Here is a 13,964-nt window from a genome sequence, read left to right on the forward strand (position 1 = left end):
ACCTCTTGGTATTAAGCACCTTATAAATACCTATCATATCATTCATAACCATATAAGCAAGGAGACGCTTGATCAATGCAGGACATATAATAAGGGTTCAGGAAAGAGTGGGGGGAAAACAGTGAATGTTCAGGTACCTCTTTTAACCAAATATGTTCACAGTAGTTAGGACCACACACACCCATTGTGAGACAAGCATGGTATCAGACTCAAAAGTCACAGTTTGAAAACCTTTATTGTAACAGTTTATTGGGTTGGTGTAATGCCTAACTGGCCCTAACTCTAAAGGGATTGTTCCCTCAATTGATGTTTCTAAAGGGCCGTCAAAGTCTGTAAATCCAAAACCCAAGTCTGTCTGTGTCAAAACCTATGCTTGCGCTCACTCTTAGACAAAATATGTTCTGGGGTCTTCTTAAAGAAAAATAGTGGTTAAAAAAATGTACACCATGATTGGTCTCAGGTGGCCTAACCATCAAATATAGCTCTGCCAATGTCAAAAGATTGTTGTACGACTCTGGTTTTTGGGCCTGCCTTACACTCACATCCCACACCCCAACTCCTCACCCCCCACCTCCCATTCCTTAGGTCCTAGCCCCAATACTCCCACATACACATGTATGTATACATGCATATGTAATTTGGCAATTTCTAACAAAAGTGCACAATCAAAATGTAAACTTTCAATGTTGTGAATTTGCTCTTAATACATTTTACAGCCTTGAGATAGCAAAGGCTCAGGTGTCTGACCTAGCCATTCAAGTCTAGCTCGTTTAAGGGACCAAGATTAAGTAGCTAACCCAATCTCACTTTCTCTGCACTCAATTGCCTGTAATTGTATTGGATTTTTTAAGCCATAGATGAAAGAAATTGTTGTATCATTCCAGTCTCAAAAAGTCTAAAAATAAAAACACTTGTCCTGGAAAATAAAGGATGTTCTTAATTCCTAGCACACTGTGCAAGCCGCTATCTAGTGTTGTGTTGACTTATTTATATGATCTAGTGGATAAGGGGAACCTTAAAAATTCTATTTGTAACTTCTATTATTATTATTTGTTTATTTGTATTTGGTTCCAAAAGAACCTTTACGAAAGAAGATTTAAAATTGTTGTTAAATATAAATACATTGGGCCTCATTACGACCCTGGCGGTAACTTTCCGCCAGGGTCGTAATGAGGCCCAATATATCACCAATGCAACCCAAAATAGATATGTTAAAAATACACATGATAAAAATCACATCACAAACATCACATACTTATGTGCAATGTGGGCAATGGGGACTCGCCTATATGGGCAATTCAATATTCAACTTTAAAAACAAAAAATGTTAAAACGTACAACATTATAAAACTGATAAAAATCACATTTTCGTTAGAGACACTATGTTCATGTCTACATTACCTACCAACAGTATTAATCACACTTTAAGTGGCCATTCACCAAACCAAAGTTGCTATACCCCATCTAACCAATTAAATGGCCGGTGGTCCCTCCTGATTTACTACTTTCACAATGTGTCTCCAAATCCAATATAAATCAACATGTACCAGCTCTGATTCCGAGTTCAAGCAGTAATTCCAGTAATTCCAGAAGGCCGTTATTCGAATAGAGTCTGGGTTATGTACATATTTTCCCCATATACGCATATAGACCACCCCCAGGGTTTTACATTTTGTGACTAAATGTTGGGGGGTTTCGATCTTGCCTGGGACCTTGCATATACGGCAAGTCCTCGACTCCAACTATATCGCTAATAAGGCGCCCGTTAACACTAAGAGGGGTAGCTGATTTATTTGCAGTTTCAACATTATATTACGAACAGCCAGGCTGGGGCTCTGTCAGAGGTAGGTTTTGGTCTTCAAGTAATGAAGCACATTAGCCGTATACCTGTAGGATCGAAGAGTGGATAGGTGCAAGTAATTATTCACACAAAGCCTTTGTTCGACCCTTCTTCGGAAGATGGCTTTCAAGATTTCACAGTGTGTACCACAGGTAAAATCGGGAAACCAGTTTATTAACTTGAATAACTCTTCATTCCGGAGGTTTAACTCCCCTCCATTACTTCCTGTAGAAGTCCTCCTATCTCCTCTAGCAATCAGTAATAACTGACATTTTGGCCTAGAGTTACCTTTCAAGAACACTTTGCCTCTTTTTTATCAACAATATGTCCTTAAGGGAGACTTTCCCCAGCTCCAGTCTAAGATATTCCACCGCAGTAGCTGGCAAAGGTGTTAATAGCTGTCCCAAGAATGCGCCCTCCAGCCTATCTAGCCAGCTTAGCTTATCCATAGCCAGAGCCTCCAACCCATATAAGACTGTTAGGCAATCATTTTGTTTGTATAACATAATAATATCCTCTAACGAGTTGCCAGCTGTCTTGCAAACAAATGTATCAATCATAAACATCAATCTCTTCTGGCCATTGCTTTTTTGGACTCGATAACAAAAGAATAATCGGTTTTGCTACTCATTTCTAGCCCCAGGTACACGTATTTATTGATATAGTTCAAAGTACCCAGTTCTGTGTCAAAGGAAGTTTGATTGAACTTCCCGGGGGCTGTCAACATAGCTTTTGTTTTCTCCATGTTGATTGACAATTCCTTCTCAGCTGCAAATGCTGTAAGTTCTGCAAACATTTCCCTTGCGCCACGGATGGTGTGATTAAACATAACCAAATCAGCTGCTTATAAAATACACTTTATGGTGACTCCTCCAATTTTTGGACAGCAACCTCTGGATTTAGATAGGCGCGCGGATAGACTAGCCAGATCCAAATTAAAAAACAGGCGAGCCAGGGTATTTCCCTGTTTTACTCCACTGGTAATCTCAAACCATGCTTTAGTAGCCCCTGCATCATCCAACCTCACACGCTCCCCGTATTAGAGTGTAGGCCTCTCAGGATCACCAATAACCAACTAGGGCATCCCTACTCCTTCGGCTTGTTCCATAGCTTTTCTCGGTTGACCCCATCTAAAGCCACCTGCAAGTCGACAAAAACAATGTAAAAAGCCGACCACCCTTCACAGCTGCAGACCTTATCAATCTATCCATGACCCTGATGTTGTGGGAAGTGGCACAGCCCAGTCGGAAGCCAGTCTGAGTGAATTGCAGCAGCTGGTTATCCTCAACCCATGTCTGCAGAGCCTTCAGGACTAAGGACGAGAAGATTTTCCCTGTCACGTCCAAGGGGGATAATAACCTATAATAATCCGGAAGCAGTCTGTCCCCCTTTTTATAGACTGGTATGAGGAGAGACTGCTGCCAGGAAGTAGGTATTTCCTAAATAGGATTAACTAGTTTATGTGCCCTTTTGCAGAGGATAATATCCTCCACATAGTTCTACTCTCGTGACTCTGCAAGACGGCAATCATGTTTTGCCATTGGCTATTCATAATCGAGAACCACCAATGCTTAACCCAGTGTCTATAGTCGATCTTAATATCCTTGCAATTGCAGTGCCTCTCGCTTTCAGGGCAGTCTGCTCTGCGTACAATTAATAATTTCTTTGCATCACAAAAGTTTATATCAAACATGTTTGCATGCTTGTCAACAATTACTGTGGCACCCTTAGTGTCCCATCCAGTTTAGAGTCTACAGCCATTCCTAAATCTTATTACCAGTCGACCTACTCAACTGAGGTATATCCCTAGGTGTAAGTTGAGAAATAGCCCTGTTTGCTTTACTTATGTGGCCCGCTGTCCACCATATACAATTGCCAGAGTGATTTGGATGCAGCCCCTGGCCGACTCTAGGGTTCCCAGCTGGCTGATGGCCTCTTGTTGTTAGGGCCAAGATGGCATGATGTAAGGATATATATGGGGATTTTAATGCCAGTATGCAGTATGCAGTATGGAAATGCAGCCAGGCCCAGTTTTTCAAATTGCAGGCATTATTTTTAAAAGCAATGGGCCTCATTAGGACTTCGGCGCTAAACCATGGTGCTATTAGCACCATGGTCCATGCCGGAGTCCGCCATGGCGAAGTGGGGAATTACCACCCCATTCCGAGGTTGGTGGGACGGTAATTCCTCATGCCGCCATGGCCCTTCCCCATTCCCATTTTTGCCCCATAGGGCTCAATGGGAATGGGGAAGGCGCTATTTACGGTACCGCAAATTGAGGTACCGTAATTAGCACCAAGGTCCCTTTGCGGGTCCCTACTATAACGGCTGGTTAAGGTCGGGTCCCGCAAAGGGACCTCGTAATTAGGTGCTAGGTGTTTAACGGCGCTGCAGCCTTTTACGGCGTGTTAAAAACTTTGCGCCTGGGTCATAATGAGGCCCAATTAGTCTGTGGGCAGTATGCAATATCTAAATGCAGCCATTTCAAAATATAAGCACAATAAGTACAAAGCAGTTTTCAGTAACAGCCAGCATGCAATTTTTTCAGAGCATTTAGTAAAAAAAAAACATTTTAGCACATTGTGTTGCCATTTTAAAATGAAGAGGTTATACTAACCCCAATCCCTCTAACATATAATGCAGTTCTAAACACAGTGAGATTCATTCCATGTTAGTTCTTCTATGCAGAAATATGCACCAGCAGGAAAGGAAAATGAAACATTTATTTTGTGGGGCGAAGTCTTCATTGTTCTAAACAGGCGAAGAAATAATGCAGCACATTCTTTTATTCTGATTGGTAGGGATTGGAGGTGGATGAGCCACGTCAATAGAGGGCTGACCTAGGGATGATATGCAGGAGGAGTTTTCTTAAGGAATAACCAGGGGGAAGAGTTCAGATCGTGCTGGGACAGAGATACAGACGGTGCTTCAAAAGAAATGCTGCCGGACTCCATGTGGGTGTGAGCACTGGCTACAAACTTAAACAGCCAAGAGCTCCCCGCACATGCGAAGGAGTTGTTAGCACTGGGTCTGCAAAGCTGCAAGATAAGATCCTGACAACGAGAGTTTCAGACTTCACTGGCCTGGGTGAGTTAGTGCCAAGTGAGGAAAAAAAGAATGAATGGGAGATGACATAATTTGTAGGCAGTGCAGGGAGTAAAAAAAATACTGCATGTTCATATTTCTCTGTATAAAAATGGCTAACACCAAATTCGATTTTTTTGCAATGTGCCTGTTTGTTTTTCTGTTCTCTCTTATATTTTGTAGGCGATGCTTTGACATCATGTGGTAAGATGTATTTCTGTTTATAATTCCTATAGAATACAGAGTGTAAAAAAAACAAAGGCTGGGATTTTGGTGTCATTCATGCATCTGTGAATCATTTCTATACAGGGGAATCACAAAGGTTTGATGTTTATACCAGGGCGGTAAAGCATTTGCTAATTTACCACTGTAGCTAAAATAGCAAGCAAGGAAATGTGAATAAATACCTGCAAGGTAGGATGGTGTGTGTAGGTATTGTGAGTGATTCCTTCTTTGCATGCTGAAAAGAAGGCAGTGTCAGATGAGACACATGGATTACTGGATGTACATAAGCCAGTAATACCAGCCACAAACCATAGGTGGCGTTCTGAATAAATTCATTGGGTTCTCTGAATTGTGAAAGGTCTGGGGATTCTCTACAGGCGACCAAAAGACATTCTAATAGAGAGGAAAGGTTTGTTTTGTGATGTAGTTGTAGTATAAAAAAACATGCTCACCACTACACCACAAAACTAAGGTCATTCTGACAATACCACAAAGTACGATACCACTGAAATTACCACCAACACAAGCTAACATTATATTATCACCAAAATAGGGTAATACTAAACTAACTCTAAATGTAAGGCCAGTTTACCGCCAGTTTACCACCAAAATATCACGTTAAGAAAATACTGCCAAATCCCAAATTTGCCCCAGTAAGACAATGGCCCTCATTACGACCCTGGCGGAAAGTGACTGACCGGACCGCCACAGCGCAAATAGCGTTTCCGCCATTGCACGATGGAGCAAAGTGGGGCCCATTCCGACCCATCGGGCACGAGCACCACGGCATGGCGGAAGTGCAAAGTCCGCGATGGCGGAAATGACCCCAAAACGGCCCACACCGCCGCCGTACGGCGCCCTAGGTGCAATACCGCCACCCATCATAGCGGACACCGCAGTGAGCGCCAACCGGAAAGTACGGTGACCGTAAATATACGGAAACGGAAGTAAAAACATGGGCCCGGAACGGGAAACAACACGCCGTACACCTATAAAACCACAAAATACACACAACCACTAAAAACACCACCCTGAGACACATCCCAACCCGTCATCCACCCTAGTGAAACCAAGAAAAATGGGAAAAGTAGCGAAGAAAGCGTGCGACCGCAAGCGGCAGGTCCACTTCTCCCGTGAGGAACTCACCGTGCTTACAGAGACCCTCCAGGAGAATGCCGCCGCCGTCTTCTCCACGCAAATGACCAGGACGGCACTTGCGAACAAGAAGGCCATATGGGCCCTGGTGGCACAGCGGGTAAGTGCGGTGGGGACCGCACCCCGCAACCCACAGCAATGCAGGAAGCGGTGGGACGACCTGCGGATACGCGTCCGTAGCATACTTTCTGCCAACCGCAACATTGCCACAGCCACCGGGGGAGGATCGGAATCACCCATCAAGTTGACCCCCTGGGAAGAAATCTGTGCCTCCACCATTGGAATGGAGAGCATAGAGGGAGTCGGAGGGATGGAGAAAGGAGTGCAGACATCCGGAGAATCAGGTAGGTGGCCCAAATAAAACCATGCCAAATCCACAATGTCCAATCATGTGAATCACATGTGTCCACATAGCGCAACAGCAATACATGGCCAGGAGAACGTCCACACACATTGGCCTGATAGCGCACGTTAAAACTCACAATAAATACATAAATAATTAAAAACCCCAAAAACACCCACTACACGTGCAGCAGGCACACCCTAACTGCAGGCTGCCAAACAACTGCACCCTCACTCCACACACAAATGAAAGCACCTCCAAGGCCCCGACCCAAATCACCCTCAGGTACCACCCCAATGCATGTGATACATTGCCATTCCAATTCCCACAGACCCATTAATAACGCTCGCCCTCCTTTACTCCACCACAGGGTCCGAACCAAACGACGAGCTCCAGGACACCCCTACCAGCACACCTGCAAAGAGGGCCAAGACCGACGGCCAAAGACCCTCCACCTCAGCTGCACGCATCAAGACACGGCAGCAGCACATATCAAGTGGCAGCACACAGGAGGGAACATCAACAGGCACCCCAGCAGCCAGCATGCCCACAACAGCACCACCACAGGTCCGCCCAAAGGATGCCACAGAAGGTACTGCCTCTGGTGGCAGCAGCACCATAGGTGACACCCCATTAATGGCAGCATGCTCCGACACAGAAGACGGGGATGTCGAAGTCAGATCCATCCATGACCTGTCCCAATCCCCCTGTCTGTTCCATCCCGTACACCATGAGGATACCACGCAGGGGCACCCACAAGACGACGACTGGCCATCCCCCACAAGCCCTGTGGCAGGGCAACATGAGGCGAACAGCCCCTCTGTGACACCACCGCAAATGGCCATGGCACAGCACAGGCAACAGTCCCTCGACCAGTTAATCGTGCAACAGCAGCAACTGGCCACGCTCCTCAAGGACCATGCCGATGGATGTGGGGGCACTAAGGCAGACATAGAAACATCAACTGAGACACTTAGGGCACAAATGGAGAGTAGCACTGAGAGCCTGAGAGTCCAAATGGAGAGTAGCACCGAGAGCCTGAGAGTCCAAATGGAGAGTAGCACCGAGAGCCTGAGAGTCCAAATGGAGAGAAGCACCGAGAGCCTCAGGGGGGAACTGCATGCGACGTCCAAAGACGTATGTGCCGAACTTGCCGCAGTGCGCCGTGTGCTCACTGAGCTCTCACAAACCCTTAGGGACATGCATGGACGTGAGCAGGCAGAGACATCATCCGTTGCAAGTTCCGTCCAGGGCAGCCCCCAACGTAGATCTGGGAGGAACCTGCGCTCCACAGGCAGGGGTGCCCCTGATACCCGCAGAGGGGGCTTGCAATAGCGACTGCCCACTGACAATGAGCATCTTTGGACACTGGTGTTCGGGGGGGAGGTAGGAGGGTGGAGGGGGTGTGTTGGGCTCACTTGGGTGGCGGGTCGATAGGGTGTTCAACATGATATCACATATGCCATAAACAATGCACGATCAACCAATGAGATGTGTGGACAATGATCTTTGTGTACTAGGCCATCATAGGCGTACAGTCCATATTGTGCATGTACCAGACACACACAGTGCCACGAGTGCCGTGTCCATGTATCAGCCACCAGGTGTGAGTGCTAGAAGCATGCATCTATGAGATGCTGACGAATTTCACGGCCCTCCTGTGCCTCGCAGACTCCTTGAGGTGCTGCCACATCCCCACCCTCATCATGACCATCTTCAGGTGCTTGCAGTTCTGCGTCAGGGGGCATGGGCACATTTCTACGTACGCACATGTTGTGTAGCATGACACATGCCATCACCATCTTTGCAACCTTCTCATGGCGGTACAGGAGTGCCCCGCCAGACCTGCTAAGGCACCGGAAACGGGTCTTCAGTAGGCCGAATGCCTGTTCAATGACTACACGGGTACGTGAGTGGGCATGGTTGTAGTCCTCCTCATGCTGGTCCCGTGGGTTCCGGACTGGTGTGAGGAGCCATCTCTTCAGTGGATATCCGGCATCACCTGTATGTGGACGATAAACAAATTATGTGGAATGCCATTGCTACTTACGCACCCCCCCTCCCCCTTCCTGCCAGGTCATTGCCGCATCACATACCCCACATCATCATGCATGAAATGAGACTCACCGAGTAGCCAGGATCTGTTCCCTGCGTGTCGCTCCATGTAGCGTGGTATTGTAGAGTTCCTCAAGATCACAGAATCATGGGTTGATCCAGGGAATCGGGCACAACAATGTGTAATGATCCTGTTGGAGTCACACACCATTTGTACATTCAGAGAATGAAATTGTTTTCGGTTGCGGTACTGGGCCTCCATGGCATGTGGGACGACCAATTCCACATGGGTGCAGTCGATGGCACCAAGGCAACCCGGTATGCCGCCAAGTGCATGGAATCCCACTTTTGTGTTGGTAATTTCCTGCTCCGAGCGTGGTAGAGAGATGTAGTCGTCTGCGTGCTGCAGGAGGGCATCGAGCACTTGCAATAGTGTCCGTGAGAACAGTGGCTGAGAAATGCCATGCAACTGTCCGACTGTGTGCTGGTAGGTGCCTGTGGCCAGGAAGTGGAGTACAGACACCACCTTCAGTAGGGGTGGGATGGCGGTTGGGCTATCTATCATGCTGACAAGGTCAGCCTGTGTCATGTCCACAATGGCGGCTATGGTGTCCCGGTCCAAACGGTAGAGGGTGTGGATCTGCTCATCAGTGAGGTTGAACGGATGTGCTCGGAGGCGTGGGATTGCGGGCTGCCTGCGTGGTGGTAGTGGCTGTGCTGGCGGCCCTTGCTGGCCCTGCCTTGCCCTCCTCCTCCTCCTGCGTCTCCTCCGTGCGGCCGGTTGTAGTTGGTGTTCGTCTTCTTCTTGGAGTTGGAGTACTTGCAGTGCTATCAGGTCCCCCAGGGCCAACATCGCGAGTCCTGCCGGTAGCATTTCGGAGTGGGTGTGGTTGTGGGAGGAGACTGGGTGTGCAATTTATGTGTTTTCAGGCTGTATGGCCTCCACCTGTGGTGATTCATTCCACCTGTGCAAGCTGCTCTCCCCTTTGGGCGAGCACGTCCCGCACACAACGCTGCAATTCGAGGAATGGCATCTTGCTATTACAATCATGTATTAGTACCCGATGGCCGTGTAACATTGGTTGATATGTACATTCGGCTATGGTCCCATTGTTTCACATACATTCTTTGCAGTCGCGAACAGACTTGTGAAGGGTCAGTGGAACGTAGTACTCGAGTAACGGTGGACCCTCATGCATCACTGCACCGGGGTTCACCGACGGGCGGGGCGTCCCATTTGTGAGTGAAGGCAGTTGCCATTTTCACACACAGCCGCACTAGATGGATTAATTTTTGATTTCAAGCGGCCACAGATGCCTTTTCGACGTGATGTTGCAAATGAGGAATTCGAAGGGCGGCGCTTTCGGTTTTCAGCTAGCGGCGAGGAGATGCCCACAGGTCTGACTGCAAATATAACGTTCTATTGTTCAATGTCCTTGGGACAGGGGCCATGGCGAGGATGCAATGATTGATATGAATAGTTTGGGATGCGCAATAGCGACGTGGGCGATGAGGCCGGACGTTCCCAGATACATGTTACTTCACAACACTGGAATTACGGGCTGGGGCACAGTGGATTTTGCAGGCTGCATAACGCACAGACTCAATGGAAATTTCACATGTCATGTGAGTATGGAAACAGGCGTTTTCATTCCGGGATGAGGGAATGATGTATGGATGCATGGACAGATGATTTGATACAGAGTTTGCCATGTACAGGGATTCTTGGAATCTATCCGCCTCCCCTGCGCTATGTGATGCAGGGCTGCCATAGTGGGACCATCGTCTATCTGGCCTTGTTGAGCCCTCCCTGTCTCGACGCGCCTTCAGACACTTGTGTCTATGCACGTTACCAATCCCATCAGATGGATTCTGTTTTAACAGACGCATGCACAGGTACACTCGTTTGTGATAGTGTTTTCACCTCGATATAGATAGTTATGATTCGCAAGTGGTTTTTGGGTGGTGATGATCCTTTGGAGTGGGCTAGCATGCATATGGCTGTGGATTTAGTGTGATCATTGAAGTGAGTTGTTCGAATGTAGTTCTGATGGCCATTCTATTCTTTTACTTTTCTTTTGGTTGACAGGTATCTCCTCCCCTTTTGCCACTGCCATCTGTATGCCACTCCTGCAGATGGGTTTTACTCCCGACACCTGCTGCTTCGTGTTAATCAGTGGAGCAGCATTACGATCTTATGGGACGATCGCCAATGGGCCACATGCCCTTATGCAGTACTAGTGGCTCGGAGCAACATTTCGGCCTTTCAGCTGGACTAGTGCCTCCCTATTGGGACGGCCCTGCGGTTCTAGGCGCTTCCATGTTGCCTTTTCGTACGAGAATGTAGCCCCTGTGTACCATGAAGGAACAGGGCGTCACACAAGAAGTAGCTGGTCATTTATTGCCGATGCAGCCCACAATGGTGAAATGTGTTTTGGAGTTCAAGGCCTAATGGCTGTATGGGCTTGGTGAATTTGTTGTGCATTGAATTTCTATTCTGATATGGGCCGTGTAGCGTTCTTCTTTGCAAGTGATGTGGCATTTTCCTATTTGGGGAGCGATGTATTGTGAGGAGATCTGCATTGGGTTCCAGCTTCTGAGTATAGTTGCGTGGTACTGTGCTGGGCGCGTTTGCCTACGAAGCCCAGTGTGGTCAGGGATAGGGGCTACCATTATGACTGTTTTAATGATGTCATGCTCAGGGGCGGGGGATTAGCTTTTGTGTAACAGATGCCGGTCAGCCAGGTGGATTGGTGGAATGATGTGATTATCGGAATATTGCTGATCACAGGTGCCTGTGTTTGCGTGCGTTTCTTGGTGGGAGACTGAGGTCATGTCCATTGGAATGGCTTCTGTGTTCGTGTCATCTGTGCCCTGCAGCTCCCATTGGCCCCTCTTGTGATTCTTTTGTTCGTTGGCATGCATGGGTGACTTGTACATTTCACTGGTTGCATTGTGACTTCGTTGCACCTACGGGGAGTTGTACTATGTGGCCAGGGAGCGGTGTACAGGCACTCAGTGGGGCCGTTTACGGTTGATTCGCGATGCCGTACTTCTCACCATGGCGGAATGGTACTTTCCGCCGTGCTTGATGGCGTTAAGTACATGTCCGCTAGGGTCGGAATTCGCGTACCCTTGCGCCATGGTGCTAATTACGGTTTGGCATGGCGCGCGCGCGCGTACTTGGTGCAGTTAGCGTTGGCGTTCACTACGGTGTCGCTAATGGCATCGTACTTTACGGTGACGGGTCATAATCGCACCGAGCGCTATTCGATGGCGGTATTGCATTTCCGCCATCGTTTTTCGATTTCCGCCAGGGTCGTAATTCAGGCCCAATATCTCCTACAAAACGGTGCTTTGGGCCTGTGGGAACAGACTGTAGAACATATACTGGGTGTGGCAAGTGTGTTCCACACTGCCATACGTGCATTAAAGGGAACTCATTTTGTGAGAGCAGTGTGACACTGAAAGTGAATCTCAGAATGTCTCAAATTGATGCCACATTCCCAGGATTGGTGAAGTATTTGGAGACAAAATGAAATGCACATGGAATATGGTCATCAAATAATGACACAGAGTGGCATGACCATATCTATGGGGAAGGTCAGAAAGAACCATTGGACAACATTTTTGAAGAGGGTAGCATAATTCATGTCTGTCTTCTGAGATTATTAAATGCTCCTGACAAACATGCAGAGAAAGACTGTTTGATACGGCTATGTGCCAAAACATGGTTAATTTTAAATAGGTCTCTGCAAATGCAAGAAAATGATTCCAAGCTAATTAGCAGACTAAAAGTCGATTTAGATGGAGCTAGTGAACATGAGAAAAAGCTAAGAGCAGAACTGGAGGTATGTCAGAAAGATGTGCAATCAAAGTGTTAAGAATTCAATACTCAATTGTCTCAAAGGAGAAAACAGTTTGAGGACAGTGAGCAAGAATTAAAACACTTGAAAGGATTGGTAGGTCACATTAGACAAGATAAAGAGGAGGCTATTTTTGAGGTGCAAGTTTTACAAAGAGAGAATCTAGACAAAGAAGGTGAGCTCCTGACTGTCGAACAAGAGATAGCTAAAATGTATCAAGAAAGGGTCAAGCAGGACGAAGAGTTTAATGAATATCAAATGCAGATGAGTAATATGCAAAATGTGATTAATAAAATGGGTGATGAAAACACATACTTGTGTAAGGAGGCAAACCGATTTCTTAAAAAGTGCAAGGATTTGGAACAGCAGGTATGCGATTTCAGGTCCCAAGACAAGCGACAGGGCACCACATTCAATGGGATTGAGGTGAATTCCATTTCTACACGGGGAGATAGCGCCTCAGTGGCTGTGCCGGTGTCTGGGCTTGGTTGCAGCGCCTTTGGGGTTTTGACACACCCATTGGGGGTTACCACCAATCCCATACACCTGGGACAAGGGTTGGACCACAAAGTAATGCAATTCAAGATATAGCGCCTAGTAGTCCTTTCAAGATAATGAAGTCAATCAAGGCCCCAATCAAACCGTTCAAAGAGCTTTTTCTCGTTTTGATGTTACTTTTAATCCCAATTCCAATGAGTTTAAAACTGCCTATTTTTATAGCTTGCAGAAAGACATTTTATCACAGTTAGTCCGCGAGTTTGATTGTGAGAAGTCCCTTGAATGGATTGTGCACCAAAGTAAAAAACTGTATGAAGTACTCTACTGTCAGGGTAGAGAGGCCGACAAAATGAAAGAAACAAGATAAAAATCTAAACAATCCTCGGCAACAGTAATGGAGATCAGGTCGGCTAAAATGTCACTTGAGTCTGCTCAAAGTCCAGTAAAAAATAATATGACTCCCAAACAGAGGGGTATACCACAGAGGTTGCCCCCCTCAGCAGCAATGTTTCAGCCACATGATCCTAGTAATAGGGAGAGTTACATTAGCCCTAGGTACTTAGGAGATAGACCCTAGGCAGGATATTGACCCGATATGTCAGGCATGAACAACAATCAGAGACAAAATCAATATCAAAGAAGTAATAGTTCCTACCAGACGTTGGGGACACAGAGCAGATTTGACCCCAACACCATGATATATGGTAAACAGGACAGACCACGGTATGTGGATTGATTTACTGAAAATGGGAATCAGTATAGTGGACAGTACTCACAAAATGAGAGACAGGACACGAGGTAGAATATGAACTATGCTCTACGTCAATACAATCAATCATCGCCACCAGGGGATTACAACCAAAGAATCGGTGCACCCCGCACCCCGCACCACATGAAT

The sequence above is a fragment of the Ambystoma mexicanum genome, chromosome 3p (genome assembly GCF_040938575.1).
Source record: "Ambystoma mexicanum isolate Mex_15411 chromosome 3p, UKY_AmexF1_1, whole genome shotgun sequence".
Lineage (NCBI taxonomy): Eukaryota > Metazoa > Chordata > Amphibia > Caudata > Ambystomatidae > Ambystoma > Ambystoma mexicanum.